Source organism: Anomaloglossus baeobatrachus, chromosome 2 (assembly GCF_048569485.1).
Source record: "Anomaloglossus baeobatrachus isolate aAnoBae1 chromosome 2, aAnoBae1.hap1, whole genome shotgun sequence".
Taxonomy (NCBI): Eukaryota; Metazoa; Chordata; class Amphibia; order Anura; family Aromobatidae; genus Anomaloglossus; species Anomaloglossus baeobatrachus.
Window position 1 is genome coordinate 431,745,039 of NC_134354.1, and position 22,130 is coordinate 431,767,168.

Consider the following 22,130-nt stretch of genomic DNA (forward strand, 5'->3'; position numbering starts at 1 on the left):
CAATAAATATAAAAATGCACACACTATATATATATATATATATATATATATATATATATATATATATATATACATAGTGTGCATCTTTTTTATTATATCACATATATTTATTTATTTGGTCCAGTTCATTTAATTACACATTAACGGGAGGTGGCATATGTTGGATGTTGGATTATCAGATATTCGTGATTGTGGGGCAGTCATCGTCAATTTTCTCTATCCAGCCTTCTGGTTCCACAATACCTTGCAGTTCTCTTCAGAAAACAATTGCCAGATCATAATTTCTGGACTATTCGATTCCAGATTAAAGGATTTATGGGTTATAAATTATTGTGTGTGTATGTGTGTGTGTGTGTACAAGTTCATATATTTTTAAGCTTTTACATATCAGCACTTGCAGTATTTCACATTATATACATAATATTTATACATTCACATATTTTTTTTTTTTGTATTAGAAAGTAAGGGTTAATTTATACCTGCTGACTGGTGGCACTAAACGACCTCTAATCAGCTACTTTTGTGCTGACCAGTAGTTGTTTAATAGCGTATTTACACAGATATATCATGCTTTATATGCACAGTGAATGGTTTGTAATAGATCATTCAATGTGAATATACTGCTATTGTTCTCGCACATTCTCGCTATTTACAAAGGACAATGCACTGCCAAGAACGATGATTTTTTGTGCAAACCGGAAAATTATTTCACCCGCCGAATGAACATTTAGCATAACGCAAAATGAGCGTCCCTTGGAGCAATTGTTCACAATAATCTTGCAGTGTAAATAGGCCTTCAATTACAGTTGAAATTACAAAAGTATACATTATTATAAAGTTCAAAGTTTCTTAAACCATAATATTCAATGTTTTCTAAAGTCTAATTGAAATACCTAAAGAATTTCTGAGTTTTAGGCAAATACTATAAAATGTACGTTAAGATTACAATGTCATCACTCATTTTGATGTAATATTTGATGTCCTTAAGTTTTAAAATTTAATATATACTCATCTTTTAATCTTCAGACTACAAGAAATCTTTCAATAATGACGGGGTGTGAAATATATGTAAACTAAGAGAGAAGACTAGGGCTGTCTGATGAAAGAGCTGACGAAACGTGCGTTGGAGTAGGTGCCATCCCAGAGAAGGCAGACACACCACAGGTATTCTTCTAGCCTTTTTCATCTTTTCGTGTGTGCTAGGTCATCATCATCACATTCCCTATTTATGTATACCCACTGACATTAATAAAAAAAGTGTGGATTAGTAAGGTATTTTTTCATGAATTTATATGTGTATGCTGCCCATATACATAATTATTTACAATTTTTGCTCTATTTATATAGAGTATATCAAGCACTTGCTGACATACATTTCAATTCCTTATCTATTACAATATATACAAATACAATCTTGGATCATTATTTGTGCCACCAATCCACTTATTACATATGTATGTCTATTGGGCATATATTTTCTTGTAGCCACTTGATATTATACCCTTTTTTGAATATACTATTTGCATATCTATGATATAAACAACATTTTGTATGCCTGTTTTCTCTGGAGATGCAGCTTTTCTTCTGCTATCAATTCACTTTTTAAATATTTTATACATTTATGTTTCAATAAAGATTTATATATTTTCTTTTCATGTTTGCATTATAATTGCTGAGAGCCCAATTCTTGCGTATTCTAGTATACTGTATAATAGGTAGGCGATTGTGTACTTCTTTTAAATAATGTAACTATTACAGTACCTAGTGCTGCATTTACACTGCACGATTATTGGCAATGACTGTTCCTAGGAACACCAGTTTGTCAATTATTGGTCAGTGTAAGCCGGCTGTCAATCACTTGACGAATGAACAAAATGCAAATGAAATGAAATTAATGCTTGCTTAAAACCATTGTTCTCACAGCACATTATCCTGTATAAACAGAACATGTACTGTCAAGAACAAAGAAAGTCTACGAAACGTATTACCAACCATTCTGCACACATGGGAAATGCAGTGGACCTAGGTAAATATCCGACCAATCCATTTTATGTAGCTGATCAGCGGTCGTTTAATAACCACCAGGAGCCAGTATAAACGCACCTTAAAACACCACTGCAGCGTTCTCTTTTCTTTTTGTTTCAGCGCTTGAGTTGCACTTTAAATATAAGCCCCCTGCCCATTGTCTTATACTCACCCTTGGGCATTTTTATTCTTTTTTGGTGCCGAAGCAGTCCTGCGACGTTATTTTGTGACTGTACCTTCCGACTGGCTGGAAGTCAGAATTTACATTACAAGCAAGTCTATGAAAGTCAGAATGAGGCTCTCATAGAGTTGTATTGATTTGTGACCTCCGACGTACTCTTACCAACACTAGTGCTGCTGACAGGTCACAAATCGCCAGAGATCAACGGCGATAGAAGACGAACCTGCTGGAAGGTGAGTATAAAACAGGGGTAAGGGGACTTAGATTTAAAACAACTCTTAACGCTTTAAGACTGGAATACAGTGTTTTATTGATAATGCAGGCCTGAAACAATTATCAAAAAGTGTGTGGTCAGTCAATGGTCACATTATTATTTGCACAATGTCAGTGGTTGACAATCATTTTTGAGATTTTATTGTTCAGCCTTATTGATGCATTCTGTTTCATTACTGGTCATAATAAACATACTGGAAATGATGGAACTATACTTATGGAACTGATATTAAAACCAGTGGTGTAACTTTAAGCTTATGGGCCTCAATGCAAGAGTTCTAATAGGGCCTCCAATTATTGTGAGTATTTGATAGTATTGCTATTTTCATTTATACCAAAGAGACTTTGTGGGCCCCTTAGGCTCCATGGCCTGGGTACAACTGCAGCCCCTGGACTTACTGTAGTTACACCCCTGATTGAAACCCTAATGATTTGCCATCTGGGTTTCAACCAATCAAACAAGTATTTTACTTTATAAGTGAAACTATTGTATATTGTATACTTTTACAGAAATTGGCAGCAGGTTTATGCTTCCCAATCTGAGAGCAGCATAAAATAGTGACAGAGACCTGGCAGTGGGTCACTTTGCTGTAGTTTTGATAAAATCACTGTTTTCCCTGTTGCAGACTTGGAGCTGTTGTCTAACAACACGCATTTCAATGGTTGACAACTTTCTATCTAAACTGTGTATAAAGCGGGCTTTACACGCTACGATTTTGCTACAGCGATCTCGTTGGGGTCACGGATTTTGTGGCGCACATCCGGCCGCTGTAGCGATCTCGTAGTGTGTGACTCCAAGGAGCGATTTTGGATCGTTGCAAAAACATCCAAAATCGCTCCTCGTTGACATGGGGGTCCGCTCCTAATTATCGATACTATTGCTTTGCCGTTGTTGTTCCTCGTTCCTGCGGCAGTGCACATCGCTGTGTGTGACCCCCGTAGGAACGAGGAACATCTCCTTACCTGCCGCCGGCCACAATGCTGACGGTAGGGGATGGGCGGGATGTTCGTCTCGCTCATCTCCACCCCTCCGCTTTCATTGGGCTGCCGCTTAGTGACGTCGCTGTGACGCCGAACGGACCACCCCCTTAGAAAGGAGGCGGTACGCCGGTCACAGCGACGTCACTATGCAGGTAAGTATGTGTGACGCGGGTGCACGACTTTGTGTGCGACGGGCAGCGATATGCCCGTTTCGCACAAAAGATGGGGGCGGGTCGCATGCTAGCGATATCGGTACTAATATCGTAGCATGTAATGCCACCCTAAGCCGAAAACTGCCAATCAATGGTGGGGAGTAGGGATAGCCAGAGCTCACAAATACTAAAGAATATATTGCAGAAACTCATCATTGAGACGACTAGCAGACCAACAGATAAAACAGCACTTTATCAAAACTAAAGCAGGGAGTCTAGTAAGTGACTGAGTGTTAGCTGTTATCAGATGGGACAGCATCAATCTAGTGACCATGAGGTAAGTGACATAGTAAATCAGAAGAGCTATACTACATTTCTAATTGGAGGTGTTTGCTATTATCAGGGTCGGCTCCAGGTTTTTGTGGGCCCTGGGCGAAAGAGTCTCAGTGAGCCCCATCCACACATAGACACACACATACGTACACGTACACAGGGCCGCCATCAGGGCATTACTGGTGGAACTCCTGTAGGGGGCCCGGTGAGCAGCAGGCAGGAGGGGGGCCCGGACACGCTGACAGGCCCCTCCCCTTTCATTCCTCTGATCACCAGGTGGGCCCAGGGGCAGGGGGCGTGCACGTTGACACGTCACACTACATTTGTCAACGTCCACACCCCCTTCCCCTTCCTGGGGCCCGGGTGATCAGAGGATGAAAGGGGAGGGGCCCGGGCAGTCAGCGTGTCCGTCCGGGCCCCCCCTCCTGCTCAGCTCACTGTTCACTGCAAAGCCGGGCCAGCCCTGCGAAATGTAGTGTGACGTGTGTCTGGCCTGGAGACGCTGACAGCCCCCTCCCCTTTCATTCCTCTGATCACCGGGCGGGCCCCAGGGGCAGGGGGCGTGCACGTTGACACGTCACACTACATTTGTCAACGTCCATGCCCCCTGCCCCTTCCTGGGGCCCGCCCGGTAATCAGAGGATGAAAGGGAAGGGCCCGGCCGCCCAGGCAGTCAGCGTGTCCGTCCTCTGGGTCCCCCCTCCTGCTCAGCTCACTACTCACTGTACAGCCGGGCCAGCCCTACGTAATGACGTGTGACGTGTCTGGCCTGGAGACGCTGAGCTGACTGCCCACGACCCTCCCCTTTCATTCTTTTGCTCACCGGGCCAGGCAGGGGGCGTGGACACGTCGTCACGCTACGTTTTGCAGTGCTGGCCCGGGCCTGCAGTGTGAGCCTATCAGATTGAGGAGGCGTGCTGACGTAAGCTGATGCGCAGGCCCAGTCCTCACATCCTGATGGTGCCTCACACAGCCACACAATATCAGGATTCAAAGGTGGAAGGCAGCAAATCCAAGTCCTGGCGGCGGGCAGCAGGCTACACGGCGGTAAGACAAGGCCCAAAGGCCGTGGGGACCCTGGGGAAAATAAGGAAGCAGCCGGTTGTGTCGACGTGTCGTCAGTGTGAGACAGACTGCACAAGCAGCGGCCTCCTGCCGGCAGTGAGCGGAGGCCGACCGCAGCTCTGTGCCGAGTGACCGCAGCCTCAAGTTACTTTCACACTTGCGTTCAGCGGGGTCCGTCACTATGGAGAATAGCGCAGTCCGTTAACGCACTGCGACATGGACAACGCACTGTAACGCAAGTGTCAGTGTTGCATCCGCTGGACGACACAGCGTCGTTATTTTGACGCTGCATCAGGCGGAAGGAACGCTGCATGTAACGTTTTTTGAGCGACGGAAACCTTTATTTTTCACTGCGCATGCTTTTTTTTAATTTTAAATCACAGAAACATTATTTTATTTCTCGGTGGCCGAACGTTCAGCTGAGCGCTCGGCCGCCAGCATGTGAGAGCGCTCAGCTGAGCGCCCGGCCGCCGGCATGTGAGAGCGCTCAGCTGAGCGCCCGGCCGCTGGCTATTGAGAGCGATCAGCTGATCATTCACAATAGTCTGCTGCCGGTAAAACTGTAAAGAAAAAAAAAAAAAGCTTTCCGTTGTTTTGTACGATCCGTAGCATCCGTTGTGCCACTATATGCAACGCATCCGTTGCATCCGTCACACAGCGCAATGCTACGGAAGCCGTCCAACGCAAGTGTGAAAGTAGCCTCAGACTGCTTTCACACATTCGTTTTTTGCTGAGCGGCACAATCCGGCTCAAAAAGCTATGCAATGAATGTGGCGAAAAAAACGGATCCGTTGCATAAGTTTTTACATGCGGCCCGTCCGTTTTTTGACGGATGCGGCTTGATACTGCGCATGCTCAGTTAAAAAAAAACGCATGCGGCGGCTGGATGCGTTTTTTGCCACAGAACGCCGCATCCAGCGTCCATAGGCATGCATCCGGCGCGATGTGTTTTTTTTCACCGCAGAGAAAAACGTGCCATGCGACGGTCCATCCGGCTGCCGCATCGGCTAAGGCTGCTTTCACACATCCGGTTTTTGCTGAGCGGCCCAATCGGGCTCTAAAACCTATGCAACGGATGCAGCGAAAAAAACGCATCCTTTGCATAAGTTTTTACATGCGGCCCGTCCGGTTTTTGATGGTTGCGGCTGGATACTGAGCATGCGGAGTTAAAAAACCCCGCATGCAGCGGCCGGATTCGGTTTTTGCCACAGGACGCCGCATCCAGCGTCCATAGGCATGCATTGGAAATCGCGCCGGATGCGGTGCGATGCGTTTTTTTCGCCTCACAAAAAAACGTGCCAGGCAACGTTACATCCGGCCGCCGCATGGGCTAAATATGCCGCATCCGGCAAAAACCGGACACAACGCAAAGCCATGCGGCACAATACGCCGCTAATGCAAGTCTATGCGGAAAAAAATGCAACTGGCAGCAAAAAAAAACCGGTTGCGTTTTTTCTGCAAAGCACCGTATTGTGCCTCACAGCAAAATCTGGCTGTGTGTGTGATACGATGTTCAATGTGAATGGTTAATGTGTGATTGGTGAGGTTGTAGTGCAGAAGTGAAGTTTTTCCAAGAGTGGTGGTGAGACTATGGAATATTCGTGGGGCGGAGGCGGAGCTGGGGCAGAGGCGGGGTGGAGGCGGAGCTGGGGCGGAGCCTCAAGGGGGCCCCAAAATTTTGCCAGTATGGGGCCCTGAAATTCCTAGTGGCAGCCCTGCATACGTACAGGCATACGTACACATGTGAGGGCCAGGGAGGACTGGTAGGCCCAGGAGGTGGATCCACTGGACCGAGCACCCCACCTGGAGGGCAAGGTACACGGTAGCTGGAGCACTAACGTGGCAGGAACGGGTGCAGGTATCAGGAAGCAAAGACAGGACCAGGTCACTAAGGTCACAGCGTACTTTAAGGCAGTAATAGGAAACAGGAACAAAGACCTGAGCACTTAGCTCACAAGACAAGGCATAGAAACACAAGTGATGATCAGGCCCCGCCCACATGGAGAGGCCAGTCTTATATACTCAGCACAGCCTCAGGTCATTTCCTGTTGCAGCAGTGCTGGGGCTATAAGACCAGGTGAGTGGGCGCGTTCCGGTCCTATACAGAACATTAGTCAGAATCAGACTCCTGAGACCAGGAACAGGACTCTGGGGAGCATGAGCGGGAATGGCAGGCGTGACCGGTGGACGCATGGACTAGACCAGTGAGCAAGGAGTGGTGGTGCGATGATGAGACTGGATCAGTGAGCACGGAGTGGTGCAATGCAGGTGTGACCGGATCAGTGGGTACGGAGCGGTGCCTGGATGGTGAAACCGGCTCAGTAGGTAAGGAGCGCTGCTGGGACACCGGAAGCGTGACAGTACCCCCCCCTTGAAGCCCCCCTCTCCGAGCAAAGGACCCCCGGGGCACCCTGGACCGAGCCCCCGGACCGTAACCCAGCGCAAAGGGAAGGAGGGACGGCTGACCCCATGCACCCTTCCAGACCGCAACACACTTAACCGAAGATTTTCGAGCAGTGGCAACGGAAACAACGGAAAGGGAAGGACAGTCAGAAGCAGGACTGGAATCCTGGACGACCGGATCGGGCGTCTCGGACCGGGTATCGGTCATAGTCTCATCCTCAGTAGCCGCTGGACTCAAAGTCTCAACTCTAGAAGGCAGTGAAATCAAAGTCTCATCTCCAGAAGATGGTAGAATCAAGGTCTCAGATGCCTGGGTCGGTGGAACGTCACTGGATAGCGTAGTCTCTTCTTCAGGATCCTGCAGCTTGACTGAGTCAAGTGCCAGGGGCTGAGGAACAGGCTGCAAGCAGGTTTCATGGCACAAGGGACTCCAGCGGGTAATCGCGCCAGAGCGCCAACTAATAACAGGGTCATGGAGTTTCAGCCAGGGCAGGCCCAACAGGAGCTCAGGAGCCATCCTCGGGATCACGTAGAAGGCGATGGTCTCTGTATGCGAAGTGCCAACCTGGAGGTTCACGGGCTCAGTGGTATACCGGACAGGTTCGTAGAGCGGTTTGCCGTCTACGGAGGCGAACCAGAGAGGCTTCTTCAGCGGGGTGACAGGGACCTGGTATTTGTCTACCGTGGCCTGGTGGATAAAGTTGCCTGCTGCCCCAGAATCGATGTGGGCCTCAGCTGAAAACCGGGTCCCCTCTGTCGTCACCCGGACAGTCTGTTTAACTGGAACCAAAGGGATTTCGGTGGCAAGGGTGGCGGTTCCCACCATCCCTTGGACCTGGGGTCTACCTGGTTTCTCCGGGCAAGAACGGAGCATATGTGAACCGTCTCCGCAATAGAAGCACAGGCCCCGGGCGAGCCGTTCTGCACGGCGTTGCTTGGCTTGGGTCAGACGGTCCACTTGCATGGGTTCTGGTGATAAGTCGCGGAAAGGCAGGGACGAGGGTGCGGTAGGTCTCTGTGGGGGCAAGATGTGGCGAGGTGGTCGCTTCTCCCGGACTACCTCCTGGGCACGCTCCTGAAAGCGGAGGTTAATCCGAGTGGCCAGGGAAATCAAAGCGTCCAAGGTGCGGGGAACGTCATGGCCGGCGAGTTCGTCTTTGATGCGTCCAGAGAGACCTTCCCAAAAGGCCGCCGTTAAGGCCTCATTGTTCCAGCCCAGCTCCGAAGCGAGCGTGCGGAACTGTATGGCATGCTGGTTGACTGTTTGGGTCCCTTGGCGTAGCCGGAGGAGCGTAGAGGTCACTGCGGTAGTTCGTCCGGGTTTGTCAAAGGTACTCCTGAAGGCTCGCAGGAACTCCTGGATGTCGGTGGTCATCGGGTCCTCGTTCTCCCACAGGGGGTTAATCCAGACCAGGGCTTCACCTTCCAGGTGTGACATAAGGAACGCCACTTTAGCCTGGTCTGAGGTGAACAAGTGTGGGAGCAACTGGAAGTGCAAGGAGCACTGGTTCAGGAAGCCTCGGCAGGACTTGGGATCCCCTGCGTAGCGAGGCGGAGCAGCGAGGCGAAGTTGCGAGGCCGTGGAGGAAACTGGTTCGGACCTGGAGACTGGTTGCTGCGTGGACTCAGACGAGGCGGCGGTCTGCAGCGTATATAACCGGTGGTCCACGGACGCCAGGAATTTCAGCATCCGGTTCAGGGTTTCACGCTGTTGTGCCAGCTCCTGGCGCAGCTCAGCCAGCTCTGATGTTTGCGCTCCAGCGGGATCCATGGCCTGATCATACTGTGAGGGCCAGGGAGGACTGGTAGGCCCAGGAGGTGGATCCACTGGACCGAGCACCCCACCTGGAGGGCAAGGTACACGGTAGCTGGAGCACTAACGTGGCAGGAACGGGTGCAGGTATCAGGAAGCAAAGACAGGACCAGGTCACTAAGGTCACAGCGTACTTTAAGGCAGTAATAGGAAACAGGAACAAAGACCTGAGCACTTAGCTCACAAGACAAGGCATAGAAACACAAGTGATGATCAGGCCCCGCCCACATGGAGAGGCCAGTCTTATATACTCAGCACAGCCTCAGGTCATTTCCTGTTGCAGCAGTGCTGGGGATATAAGACCAGGTAAGTGGGCGCGGCCCGGTCCTATACAGAACATTAGTCAGAATCAGACTCCTGAGACCAGGAACAGGACTCTGGGGAGCATGAGCGGGAATGGCAGACGTGACCGGTGGACGCATGGACTAGACCAGTGAGGAAGGAGTGGTGGTGCGATGATGAGACTGGATCAGTGAGCACGGAGCGGTGCAATGCAGGTGCGACCGGATCAGTGGGTACGGAGCGGTGCCTGGATGGTGAAACCGGCTCAGTAGGTAAGGAGCGCTGCTGGGACACCGGAAGCGTGACAACACACATATATTTAAAGATAAATTCACAAAAACACATATATATATATATATATATATATATATATATAGACATTAATCTAGACACAGTCATATACACTGACATACATACACATCATGCATGCACACTTAGACAGACACATTAGAGATATTTCTAATATTATGAAGCCAGCAACAGCCTCATTCACCTCCCCGCTTGTGTCCATCCAGCTCCTCTTGGTCATGTGTCGGTGCCACGCTAATTGGTGGCAGTCACTAACAGACATGGCCGCCAATAGAGAACACTAACACTGCTGTATATACATCACAAGAGAGGTTGGGGACATACACATTACTGGGGGGCATACATATTACTGAGGAAAGGGGTATACAGCAAAGGGGGTATACAGCTCTAGAGGGGGGCAGTGGCTCTGGGGTGGGGGACAAAAAGCTCTGAGGTGGGGGGTTACATGCAGCTCTGGGGGTATACAGCTCTGGGGTGGAGGGGACATACAGCTCTGAGAGGTATACAGCACCGGGGTGGAGGGGACATAGTCCCCATAGTCCTCCATATAGTATTATGTAGCCACCATGTAGCATTATGCAGCCCCCATATGGCACTATACAGCCCCCATATGGCACTATGCAGCCCCCATATGGCACTATGAAACCCCCATATAACATTAAGCAGTCCCCATATAGCACAATGCAGACTCATATAGCATTAGGCACCCTCATGTAGTATACAGCCCCCATATAGCACAATGCAGACCCATATAGTATTAGGCACCCTCATGTAGTATACAGCCCTCACATAGCACAGTGCAGACCCATATAGCATTAGGCACCCTCATGTAGTATACAGCCCAAACATAGCACAGTGCAGCCCCATATAGCATTAGGCACCTTCATGTAGTATACAGCCCCATATAACATTAAGCACCTTCATGTAGTATACAGCCCCATATAGCACAGTACAAACCCAGATAGTATTATGCACCTTCATGTAGTATACAGCCTCATATAACACAGTACAGACCCAGATAGTATTAGGCACCTTCATGTAGTATACAGCCATATATAGAGCACAGTACAGACCCAGATAACATTAGGCACCTTCATGTAGTGTACAGCCCGTATATAGCACAGTGAAGATCCAGATACCATTAGGCACCCTCATGTAGTATACAGCCCCATAAAGCACAGTACGGACCCAGATAGCATTAGGCACCTTCATGTAGCATACAGCCCGTATATAGCACAGTACAGACCTAGATAGCATTAGGCACCCTCATGTAGTATACAGCCCCCATATAGCACAATGCAGACCCATATAGCATTAGGCACCCTCATGTAGTATACAGCCCCCACATAGCACAGTGCAGACCCAGATAGAATTAGGCATCTTCATGTAGTATACAGCCAGTATATAGTACACTGCAGACCCAGATACCTTTAGGCACCCTCATGTAGTATACAGCCCACATATAGCACAATGCAGTCCCAGATAGCATTAGGCACCCTCATGTAGTGCACAGCCCCTATATAGCACAGTACAGACCCAGATAGTGTTAGGCACCATCATGTAGTATACATCCCCATATAGCACAGTACAGACCCAGATAGTATTAGGCACCCTCATGTAGTATACAGCCCCATATAGCACAGTACAGACCCAGATAGCATTAGGCACCTTCATGTAGCATACAGCCCGTATATAGCACAGTACAGACCTAGATAGCATTAGGCACCCTCATGTAGTATACAGCCCCCATATAGCACAATGCAGACCCATATAGCATTAGGCACCCTCATGTAGTATACAGCCCCCACATAGCACAGTGCAGACCCAGATAGAATTAGGCACCTTCATGTAGTATACAGCCAGTATATAGTACACTGCAGACCCAGATACCTTTAGGCACCCTCATGTAGTATACAGCCCACATATAGCACAATGCAGTCCCAGATAGCATTAGGCACCCTCATGTAGTGCACAGCCCCTATATAGCACAGTACAGACCCAGATAGTGTTAGGCACCATCATGTAGTATACATCCCCATATAGCACAGTACAGACCCAGATAGTATTAGGCACTTTCATGTAGTATACAGCTCTATATAGCACAGTGCAGACCCAGATAGCATTAGGCACCCTCATGTAGTTTACAGCCCCATATAGCACAGTACAGACCCAGATAGCATTAGGCACCTTCATGTAGTATACAACCCGTATATAGCACAGTACAGACCCAGATAGTATTAGGCACCTTCATGTAGTATACAGCCCCATATAGCACAGTACAGACCCAGGTAGCATTAGGCACCTTCATGTAGTATATAGCCATATATAGCACAGTACAGACCTAGATAGCATTAGGCACCTTCATGTAGTGCACAGCCCGTACATAGCACAGTACAGACCCAGATAGCATTAGGCACCCTCATGTAGTATACAGACCAATATAGCACAGTACAGACCCAGATAGTATTAGGCACCTTCATGTAGTATATAGCCCTCATGATCGTCTGGCCACAGTGACTAGTACATACTCACTTTTCTTCTTTCCCCCGCTGCTCCAGTCTCCTCGGTGCATCCACTGCTGTCGCTATTTCCTCACTGCAGGCATGCGGTGGTGACGTGACCGTGCTCCGCGGCAGAGCTGTCAGAGCGCCGACAGTCAGAGCGGGGAGAATGATAAGAGAGGTAGCGTGCCGCTCCCTCTCTTATCATTGCTTTCAATTGTATCGGCACCTGCAATGCCGATACAATTGAAAGTGCGATCCTTGGCAGGGGAGGCTGGTGACAGTGTGGGCACCAGGCCCCCCTGAGTAGCGGTATACCACTCCCGCCACCGCGAGTGGGCCCCTCCGCAGCTCAGGGCCCCGGTATTTGACCGTGTTTGAAGGGTGCTGACGTCGGCCCTGGCTATTATTATTATACCTACTAAAAATTGGGATAGGATCTTGGAGATGGGAATACCCCTTTAGGTTACAACCAGTGGACTAGCCATATACTGAAAGTCACTTCTTTATACAGTGACATGTTCCCTAATAAAGTCTCAAGTGAAAAGGTTTTGGTACCGTGTTAGCCAGTTGAAAAATTATTGAATGTTCTCAGTGAGAGGAACAAAATTATAATCTTGTGATACCTTTTAATGGCTAACTAAAATAAAATAAAGTGATGTTACAAAGCAAGCTTTTGAGACATCTCAGGTCCCTTCATCAGGCATGGTATGACAAAATATCTGAAGAAACACAGATTTGTGTTTCTTCAGATGTTTTGTCATACCATGCCTGATGAAGGGACCTGAGATGTCTCAAAAGTTTGCTTTGTAACATCACTTTATTTTATTTTAGTTAGCCATTAAAAGGTATCACAAGATTATAATTTTGTTCCTCTCACTAATAAAGTCTGTAACATTGTCAAAAATATATACTACTAGTAGGATACTAGAATTATTTTACTATCATAGTTTTTACATTTTTTTAAAATGTATTGAAATTCATATTGTCTCTCCAGTAAAGGAGACAAACTCTAGCACAGCGCCACCTATTGGAAGTAGCGATCCTAAAAGTCACAAGTGGATTTTCGACAATCCTTTGCAATATGACTCAGGATATATAAGCCAGATCAGAATCCCAATTTGAAATTCATAGTAATATCAATGGCAGCGAAATCCCAGTAACATAACTAACGGGTTTTCTGCAAAAGGAAAAAGTCTATTGAAGTGTCTTGACTCTTGAGGCAAAGCAAAGGCATGTTTTTTTCTGTGACGTACTATAACGTGGAAAAACACAGACAAAGACTTTATTTTTTTCTATTTACTAGCTGTTTCTGATGTATTGTTGATGTAGTGTTGGCAACACTGAAAAGACATTGCTATCACTCAGAATTGTCTCTTACCCTAGCCTGATGACCTAATGTCCAAAGCATTAGGGGCTAGAGAGTTTTCTTTGGAAACTCGTGTTACAGTTCAGGTCCAGTTCGGCTCCAAGGGCTGTAAAAAAACAAGCACATTATTAAAAAAACATTATGATTATACTTACTAGTCCCGCGACACGTCCTGCAGACACACTCAGCCAAAGTCTCCCGGCTGCTTCTGCTTCGATCATTAACTTACGGCAGTATTCACTGCACTGCTCATCACTCGGCAGTCTTCGGCTTTTTTCGTCTGTGTTTGCGGTGACGTCAGGGTTCACCCGAGTCCATTGTTCGGTCCACAGCATAGCCATGGACTCGATTTAACTTTGACTATAACTGTCAGCCTGCTTCTCACTCTGTATAGACATTTGTCTGTACAGAGCGCTGAAGCAGAGCTGACATTGCTCTCCCTACTTCTCGCTCTGTAAAGACGCTTGTCTGTACAGAGCGATGAAGCAGAGCTGATATTGCTCCCACTGTGGACTACATCGGACTAAGGATTTTTTTTGTAATAAAGATGTAGTCGCTAAAATTTTTTTTGTTTTATTGCTAATAAAATTCTTTTTTTATGTGTTGTGTTTTTTTTTTTTTTTTACTGTTTACTAGAATTTCATGGTGGCCATGTCTAATCTGGCGTGACACAATGAATTTCAGGCTTAGTACCAGCTGATAATACAAAGCTGGCCCTAACTCCTTTATTACCCAGCATGCCACCGCCATTAGAACCACTGGACGAGCCAGGTAAAGTGCCAGAAAATAGCGCTTCTATGAATACACCATTCTCTGGGGTGGCTGGGGGCTGCAATTTGCAGCTTGGGCCACCCTGCTCTGAGAATTCCAGCTCCCCGCTGCCTGGCTTTACCTTGGCTGGCAATCAAAATACTTGCAATCAAAAAACTTATTTTTAATTATTTAAAAAAAAAAAGCGTGGGAACCCGCCGTATTTTGATCTCCAGTCAGGTAAAACCAGGCTACTGGGGGCTGTATTCTCAGCTTGATAAGAGCCAAGTGATTTTCAATCGTCGCAAAAACGTGCAAAATCGCTAATCGTTGACATGCCCCCCTATTCCCAATTATCGTTGGTGCTGCAGGTATGATGTTGTTTGTCGTTCCTGCGGCAGCACACATTGCTATGTGTGACACCGCAGGAACGAGGAACCTCACCTTACCTGCGGCCGCCCGCAATGAGGAAGGAAGGAGGTGGGCGGGATGTTCATCCTGCTCATCTCTGCCCCTCCGCTTTGATTGAGTGGCTGCTTAGTGATGTTGCTGTGACGCTGAACAAACCTCCCCCTTAGAAAGGAGGCGGTTCACCGGTCACAGCGAAGTCGCTAGGCAGGTAAGTAGTGTGAGAGGTCTGCACGATTTTGTGCGCCACAGGCAGCGATTTGCCCGTGACGCACAAACGATGGGGGCAGGTACGCACGCTAGCGATCTCGCTAGCAAGATCGCAGCATGTAAAGCGCCTTAAGACGTCACCTCCTTGCACATGATTGGCAGGCAGCAGCCATCTCCTTAGCGCGGCACCGCAAATGATTCAATTGTAGTGAAGGCCTGCCGGCGCCGGCCCCGGGCATAGAGCGCTGTGATCATTACGGGCCACAACAAGCATGTAAGGTGACTATCAGGACCCACAGTGCCCCGGACGCAGCATGTCCTGACTTGCGGGGCCGCATTTCTCGTCCGCAGGAGACCACAGCGTCCCATGCCCGCCATCAAGGTTCAGGGTGCTGCGGTTTCCTCACTGTGTTCTCCCTAGGGAGGATGCATGCGGCTCTACAGCATAAATTCACATGCTGTGGCCTCTGCAAGCCACACCGCAGGTCAATTTTCACTGTGGGCTGTACATGCACAGTGGGCATGGGATTTCTAGAAATCCCATCCACTTTGCTTGTACTGCACTGCAGTGTTTTGGACGCAGCTTAAACATGCTGCATTCAAAATGCTGCAAACACTGATTGTGGGCACACAGGGGATGGAGGAAAGGTGAGATTTTTTTTTGCATATTACTAAAGATTGGCCACAATATTACAAGGATGGGCACAATTCTACAGAGCTCAGTACTACAGAGCACAATACTACAGAGCACAATATTACAAAGATGGGCACAGTACTACAGAGCACAGTACTATAGAGCACTATATTACAGAGCACAATACTACAAATCACGGTACTACGGAGCACGGTACTACAGAGCACGGTACTACAGAGCACGGTACTACAGAGCACAATACTACAGAGCACAATACTACAGAGCACAGTACTGCAGAGCACAGTACTACAGAGCATGATACTACAAGGATGGGCACAGTACTACAGACCACAGTACTACAGAGCACAGTACTACAGAGCATGATACTACAGAGCACAGTACTACAGAGCACGATACTACAGAGCACAGTACTACAGAGCACAGTACTATAAAGCACAGTACTACAGAGCACGATACTACAGAGTACAGTACTACAGAGCACAATACTACAAGGATGGGCACAGTACTATAGAGCACAGTACTATAGAGCACGATACTACAGAGCATGACACTACAGAGCATGATACTACAGAGAACAATACTACAAGGATGGCCACAGTACTACAGAGCACATTACTACAAGGATGGGCACAATGCTACAGAACACATTACTACAAGGATGGGCACAATACAACAGAGCACAATACTACAAGGATGGGCACAATACTACAGAGCACAGTACTACAAGGATGGGCACAATACTCCTGGGCACAATACTTCAAGGATGGGCACAATACTACAGAGCACAATACTACAAGGATGGGCACAGTACTACAAGGTTGGGCACAATACTACAAGGGTGGGCACAATACTACTGGGCACAGTACTACAGAGCACAATACTACAGGGATGGGTACAATACTACAAGGATGAGCACAATACTACAAGGATGAGCATAATACTACAAGGATGAGCATAGTACTACAGGGCACAATACTACAAGGATGGGCACAATACTAAACGGATGGGCACAATACTACTGGGAACAAGGACGGGCACAATACTACAAGGATGGGCACCTTACTACAGGGCACACGGATGGGGGACATTACTACAGCATTGGGACATCACTACAAGATGTTGGCTAAGATTACTATATGATGCTGCTAATTGTAAAACAATATTACAAGAAGGTGATAAAATGTTAAAAAAATTCAAAATAAAGCATGAATTTTTTTTGCCATTAAAAATGCTTTTTTTATATATATATATATATATATATATAACCTTAACTAAACAAAAAAGTGCAGGTTTGTCATAATAAACAAGCAAAAAATGTTTAAAAAAGTAATCCAAAAATATATAGAAAAAAACATGAAATCATTAAAAATGTCACTTTGTCCTACAAAGAATGCGGCCCCTCTCAATTTTTTTTTCTATATGCGGCCCATACACCCATCTGAGTTTGAGACCCCTGGTCTATACAGAGCAAAAAGCAGGCTGACAGTGAGAGTCAAAGTTCAATCGAGTCTATGGCTAAGCCATGGACTCGGGTGAACCCTGACGCCACCACGAACATGGGCGAAAAAAGCCGAAGACTGCCGAGTGACGAGCAGTGCAGTGAATACCACCAGAAGTTAATGGTCGGACGCGAAAGCAGAAGCGGCTGAGCGGGTCTGCAGGACGCGTCGCGGGACCGGTAAGTGTAATGACAATGTTTATTATTAACTTTTTTCTTTATTTTATAGGCCCCCCGCCACATCCTATAACTGTAAAGTGCAAGCTCGGGATTCAGACGCAAGTACGCGTTATGTTCGGCCCCGAACTGGAACATTACAAAAAGTTTGGGCAAGGCTCCCGATCCTGAACATCGGGGTGGGGGGTTTCGCCCATCACTAATAGGGACGATTTCACAGGTATGCTAGTGGATATGTATGTTTTGAAAGAAGATATCTTAGTATCTGGAAGAAACCAATGAAGCATAGAAAATTGTTGGCTTTGGTTGTACCTAGGACCCTAGTTCTGAAAGGCAACTATGGTAATCACTGAGCCACAATGATCACTTATTAAAATATGTCAAACAACTTTTCAATACATTGGAGTTTTTCACCAAATTATCCATTGTTTGTTGATTTTATAAAATATCTAGTAATTGTATCCAAAATACATAAATCTTTTGTTAGTTGTTAAAAGGCATCATACTTACAAACTGCATAAACTGCTTCATGAATGTGACTGCTGTGTTCCCTTTCCTACAGTTGATGATATTATAAGATTTCGTCAGTTTACTACAGCCACTGAAAACAATTCTCTTTTATTGTGGGTAGAGATTGCATATACAAAATATTAATCATTGCTATGATTATTACTCCAATTATTATTTTTTTTCTTTCAGGAGTCAAGTTCTTGAAAGCCAGAAGACTTCCTTTTAAATTGTCACAGCTGGCAAAGAGCTTTGCTTATTAAATTGATCTATTTGAACCACAGGTTACTATACAAAAAAAACAAAATAGAAAAATGACCTTTACGCTTTTTAATTAAAAAAAAAAGTTAACTACGTACCTCAAATTTCTTATTTGTGCAGTCGTGTTGGCACGCTTGAAATTGTTCCAGAAAATTAAATATATCTTCCAAAAAATGATTGTAAATACACGTTTCTTTATACACATGTTTATTTCCTTTGTGTGTATAGGAACTTCCCAAGCAAAAACAAAGAAAAAAGACAAATTGGACATAATTTCCACACAAAACCCCCAAAATGGGCCTGATAAAATTGTTGGCACCTTTACAAAATTATGTGTAAAGAACTTGTTTCAAACATGTGGTGATGCTCATTCAAACTCAGCTGTGGCAAGTAATAGGTGTGGCAATATGAAAATCCCACCTGAAACCAGATAAAAAGGGGAGAAGTTGACCCAATTGTTACATTATGTGTCTGAGTGTGCCACACTAAGCATGGAGAACAGAAAGAGAAGAGAACTGTCTGAGTAATAGAGAATGAAAATTGTTGAAAAATATAAACAATCTCAAGCTTACAAGTCCATCTTCAGAGATCTTGATGTTCCTTCATCCATGGTGTGCAACATAATTAAAACATTTACAAATCATGGCACAGTAGCTAATCTCTCTGAACGTCGATGGCAGAGAAAAAGGGATGAAAGATTACAATGCAGGATAGTACATATAGTGGAATAAGCAGCCCCAATCAAGTTCCAAAGAAATTCAAGCTGTCCTGCAGGCTGAGGGTGCATCAGTGTCAGCGCATACTATCCACTGACATTTTAATTAATAAAAATGCAGGAGATCAAGGAACACCCCACTACTGACACAGTAACATAAAAAGCAAGAATGCAGTTTACCAAAATGTATGTGAGTAAGCCAAAATCTTTCTGGCAAAGCATCTTGTGGACAAATAAGTCCAAGATAGAGCTTTTTGGCTAACCACATCATCTTACTGTTTACCAAAAATGGAATGAGGCCTACAAAGAAAAGAGCACAGTACTTGCAGTCAAATATGGTGGTGGGTAAAAGGTGTTTGAGGGTTTTCTTGCTGCCTCTGGCACTGGGTGCCTTGACTGTGTGCAAGGCATCATGAAATCTGAAGATTTCTAAAAGTTTGTAGGTTGCAATGTAGTGTCCAGTTTCAGAAAGCTGGGTTTGCGTCTTGGGCCATTCCAACAGGACAATGACCCGAAAATGTACTTCAAGAAGCACCCTGAAATGGATGGAAACAAAGCGCTGTCGAGTTCTGAAGTGACAGCAGTGAGACCAAATCTAAATTCCATTGAAGATCTGTGGAATGATCTTAAAATTGCTGTTGGGAGAAGACACCTTCAAATATGAGAAACCTGGAGAAGTTTGCAAAAGAAGGGACCAAAATTCCAGTGGTGAGGTGTAAGAAGCTTGTTGATGGTTATAGGAAATGATTGATTGCACAAATTAATTATTCCAAATGGTGTGCAACCAAAGTTCAGGGTGCTAATAATTTTTTGACCATCCCATTTTTGGAGTTTTCTATGAAATTATGTCAAAGTTGCCTTTTTTTCTTTTTTTTTGTATTGTTAAAGAAAATAAATGTGTATAATAAAACATGTGTGATTGCAATTATTTTCTGGGAGAAATACTTCATCTTCTCGAACAACTTCAAGGGTTCCAACACTATCGGCCATGATTGCATATCAATAGTGGAATTCATGTATTAATTAATCACAGTGTGCTTATGCATAATGTATGTATCGGTATATATATAGTTGTATATTGGCCACAGCGTATTTGTTCACCTGTACATTAATGTAGCACTAAAGGTGTGTTGGCCCTTTTTTGTTTTTCATTTTGTTTTGTGCATTGGGTCGTTGGGGTAGGGAGTGGTCTGGCCTGGGCTGTTGTCTTCAATTCCACCTACTCTCCCATACAGATTTTAATTAGCTCTAAGTCAGATCTTATCACTGAGAGGTAAATTAAAAGAGTTAGGTATTATGCAAGAGCTACACTTAGGGGTGCTTCACACACAGCGAGATCGTTGCTGAGATCGCTGCTACGGCACGGTTTTGGTGACGCAACAGTGACCTCATTAGCGATCTCGCTGTGTGTGACACTGAGCAGCGATCTGGCCCCTGCTGCGAGATTGCTGCTCGTTACACACAGCCCTGGTTCGTTTTCTTCAAAGGCGCTCTCCCGCTGTGACACACAGATCGCTGTGTGTGACAGCGAGAGAGCGACGAAATGAAGCGAGCAGGGAGCAGGAGTCGGCATCTGGCAGCTGTGGTAAGCTGTAACCAGGGTAAACATCGGGTAACCAAGGTGGTTACCCGATATTTACCTTAGTTACCAGCCTCCGCAGCTCTCACGCTGCCTGTGCTGCCGGCTCCGGCTCTCTGCACATGTAGCTGCAGTACACATCGGGTTAATTAACCCGATGTGTACTGTAGCTAGGAGAGCAAGGAGCCAGCGCTAAGCAGTGTGCACGGCTCCCTGCTCTCTGCACATGTAGCTGCAGTACACATCGGGTTAATTAACCCGATGTGTACTGTAGCTAGGAGAGCAAGGAGCCAGCGCTAAGCAGTGTGCGCGGCTCCCTGCTCTCGCGGTTATGATCGCTGCTTCGGCTGCTGTGTTTGACAGCTAAGCAGTGATCATAACAGCGACTTACAAGGTCGCTGTTACGTCACAGAAAATGGTGACGTAACAGCGACCTCGTTGTCGCTGTCGCTTAGTGTGAACCAGGCCTTAGGGGTACTTCACACACAGCGAGATCGGTACTGAGATCGCTGCTGAGTCACGTTTTTTGTGACCTCATTAGTGATCTCGCTGTGTGTGACACTGAGCAGCGATCTGGCCCCTGCTGTGAGATCGCTGCTCGTTACACACAGTGCTGGTTCGTTTTTTTTATTGTTGCTCTCCCGCTGATAAGCACACATTGCTGTGTGTGACAGCGAGAGAGCAACAATCCTGAATGTGCAGGGAGCAGGAGCCGGCGTCTGACAGCTGCGGTAAGCTGTAACCAAGGTAAACATCGGGTAACCAAGGTGGTTACCCGATATTTACCTTCGTTACCAGCCTCCGCAGCTCTCACGCTGCCAGTTCCGGCTCCTGCTCCCTGCACACGCTAAGCGAAGCGGTGTGCGCTGGTAACTAAGGTAAACATCGGGTAACCATACCCGATGTTTACCTTAGTTACCAGTGTCCGCAGCTTCCAGACGCCGGCTCCGTGCAAGCGCAGCGTCGCTTGCACGTCGCTGGGGGCTGGTCACTGGTCGCTGGTGAGATCTGCCTGTTTGACAGCTCACCAGCGACCATGTAGCGATGCAGCAGCGATCCTGACCAGGTCAGATCGCTGGTCGGATCGCTGCTGCATTGCTAAAGTGTGAAGGTACCCTTAGCTATAGATAAATGTATAAATGTCTTATACCCTTTTTAATTACAAAATGTTAACTTAGTACTTCACCATTTTTTACATGCATAATAATATAGTTCATATATTCATTATAGTACCACTACAGTGTATTTTTATTGTATTGCTGGAGTGGTGCTTTAAATCAAAGTCCCCAGGCCCCTGTCTTATACTCATCTGCCACAATCTTCATCATTTTTCATTACTACTCCAGTCGTTCTCTGGCAATTTGTGACCTGCTGGGATCTCCAGTGTTTCCTGGAGTATTTTGGAGGTCACAAAACCATACAACTCTATGAGAATCATCGTTATTGCTCCTTTGGACTTGCATTGAGCAACATCTTGTCACTTGTGGAACATCACAAGTCACAAGATGGCACTGAAAAAGCAAGAAAATGCTGGAGGTCAAGTGTTAAACAGTGGGCAGGGGACTTCAATTTAAAACACCACTCCAATCCTGAAGAACCCCATCCGCTAGAGGGGTACTTTAATGAAAGTGTGGTGTATGTATATACATTTGTGTGTTAACTATAACATAATTGTGTACCTGC

General features: G+C 46.3%; 1 long non-coding RNA gene across 1 annotated transcript in view; it reads left to right on the top strand.

The window, feature by feature from the left end:
• Window positions 1–20,463, top strand: part of LOC142290225 (uncharacterized) — a 34,733-nt gene extending 14,270 nt beyond the window's left edge. The window contains exons 2-5 of the long non-coding RNA XR_012750245.1: window positions 1,027–1,164; window positions 1,924–2,026; window positions 17,438–17,605; window positions 18,085–20,463. This is a non-coding gene — a long non-coding RNA (uncharacterized LOC142290225). The remainder of the gene's footprint in view (window positions 1–1,026; window positions 1,165–1,923; window positions 2,027–17,437; window positions 17,606–18,084) is intronic.
• Window positions 20,464–22,130: the final 1,667 nt, after the last annotated feature.